A 2,743-nucleotide genomic window follows, 5' to 3' on the forward strand; every position below is an offset into this window, starting at 1 on the left:
CCGTCACCCTCCCACCGTGACTTTATGGATGCCACCTGTCAGCTGGAAGTTTTTGTTTCCTTAAATGCAGATGGAGGGGGTTGGATAGCCAAGTACCCTCCAGTTCTGAAATGTAATGAGGTACCTCTGTATTAGGAGGCCATAGCCATCTCCCTTCGTGCCCCCTTTCTGGGAAGATGCTAGAAGGTCCAAGGAGAGAGTGAAACTCGGTGATCAAGGCCAGAAGTTTGATCTCCAGAAATCAGAATCTGTATTAAATTAACAGAACGCTTTCATCCCATTTTCAAAAATCAGACCGTCACCCGCTGCTATAAATAGACTATATAAGTATATATAAATGTCTCCAATGTGCTTTTGTCACAGAAGCTGTGACATGAAATGAACAAAGAAACCAAAGTGGATACAGATTTATTCTCAGAGTTCCCACACACATCTGGAGGGAATGTGTGTAAGATTTACAGTGATATAAGGCGACGATGTCCGGAAAAAGGAGAGCTTACTTTGAAAGAAATGGTGGGCTTGTGACCCAAAGACCAGGAGTTTGTGAGCGTGAGATTAGAGGTCTTCTCACTTTCCTGCATTGGAAGGAACCTCAGTTCTTCTGAAAAGGCCAGGAAAATTGCATTGACCAAAAATAAAGCTGGTGTCAAGTTCATTCTAAAAATCAACATCACAAATGCACTCAAATCCCGAGAACTAGTTGGAGGGCCTGTCAGGCTGATTGGTCAGCCCGGGAAGACCCACCTGGGTGCAGCCAAGGGACCCATCAGCTTTGGTCTGACGGAAGAAATGAGCACTTGCTCATCTCCTTGTCCCCACAGTGCAAGTGGGGGCCTCTTCTGGGGCCGAGATAGATCTCTGTGGTCTCTGCATGCAGGTGGCCTTCTCACCAAGGAATCGCGGAGAGCTCTTTGCAAACAGTTCACTAGAACCACAGGGCCTCCACCCAGACACGGGGACGGCAAGGCCAAGGGACAGGGGGCCAAGTGCTTGAACTGTGATTCTGGCCCAGCTACTCTGTCACTCTATCTTCTGGTCAATGCATTTTTTCTCTTACCATCTTCCTTCTGTAAAAACTGAATCCACTTTTCTAGCACTGATGCCTCAGGCACCTATTGGTGCAAAGGGCTGAGGAGACGCACACGCTCCCTCATTCATTAAATAGAAGCTCACACGAAATAAACAGCCGTGCAAAGCATGTGTAAGGCCAGCTTAATATAGAGAGATTATTTACCTCCTTGTGTTTATGTTGGAGGTTCTTTTTAAAATTATTTTATTATTTTTTAAATGTTTATTTTTGAGAGAGAGAGAGAGAGACTGAGACAGAGACAGAGAGTGAGCGGGTGAGGGGCAGAGAGAGAGGGGACATAGAATCCGAGGCAGACTCCAGGCTCTGAGCTGTCAGCACAGAGCACGACGTGGGGTTTGAACTCACGGACCGCGAGATCATGACCTGAGCCGCAGTCTGACGCTTAACCGACTAGGCCACCTAGGCGCCCCGAGGTTCTTTTTTAAAATTAAAATTTTAGGGGCGCCTGGGTGGCGCAGTTGGTTAAGCGTCCGACTTCAGCCAGGTCACGATCTCGCGGTCTGTGAGTTCGAGCCCCGAGTCAGGCTCTGGGCTGATGGCTCAGAGCCTGGAGCCTGTTTCCGATTCTGTGTCTCCCTCTCTCTCTGCCCCTCCCCCGTTCATGCTCTGTCTCTCTGTCCCAAAAATAAATAAACGTTGAAAAAAAAAATTTAAAAAAAATAAATAAAATTAAAATTTTAAAATTTCTTTAATTTTTCCCCAGCTATACTTAAGTGCATAATTGACAAGACTTAAATATGTAAAGTGTACAACTTGATGTTTTGATATATACATACATTGTGAAATTTTTCCCACAAGATAATTAACATATACATTTCCTCACATGCTTACCTTTTTGTGTGTGTGCGCGTGTGTAATGAAAACACTTACGATCTATTCTTTTGGGAGATTTCAAGTATACAAGACAGTACTGTTGGCTATAATCACATTGCTCTAGATTAGAACTCTGGAATGTACTCATTTTGTGTAACTGCAACTTTGTATCTCTTGACAGGAATCTCCCCATTTCCTCCTTGTCCCAGCGCCCCCCCCCCCCCCCCCCCCCCCGGGCAGCCATCATTCTACTCACTGCTTCTATGAGTGTGATTATATATGTAAGTGGGGTCATATAGTATTCATCTTTCTCTGGCTTATTTCACTTAGTAATGACGTCCTCCAGATTCATCCATGTTGTTGCAAATGGCAGAATTTTCTTTTTTTAAGGCTGAATCACACTCGTTGTATATACACACCATTCTAGCTTCATCCGTTCATCCATTTGTGGGCATTTAGGTTGTCTCTATACCCAGACCAGTGTGAATAATGCTGCAGTGAACATAGGATTGCAGGTCTCTCCAAGATACTGGTTTCATTTTCTTTGGACGTGTACCCACAAGGGGAATTGCTGGGTTATAGGGTGGTTCTATTTTTAATTTTTTGAGGATCCTCCCTACTGTTTTCCACCGTGGCTGCCCCAGTTTGCATTCCCACCAACAGTGCACGAGGGTTCCCCTTTCTCCACATCCTCTCCAGCATCTCTTGATTTGTTCATTTTGGCCACTCTGACTGGCGTGAGGTGGTATCTCAGTGTGGTTTTGATTTGTATTTCCCTGATGATGTAGTGACTCTGAGAACCTTCCATGTCCCTTTTGGCCATCTGGATGTCTACTTTGG

The sequence above is a fragment of the Prionailurus viverrinus genome, chromosome B4 (assembly GCF_022837055.1).
Source record: "Prionailurus viverrinus isolate Anna chromosome B4, UM_Priviv_1.0, whole genome shotgun sequence".
NCBI lineage: Eukaryota > Metazoa > Chordata > Mammalia > Carnivora > Felidae > Prionailurus > Prionailurus viverrinus.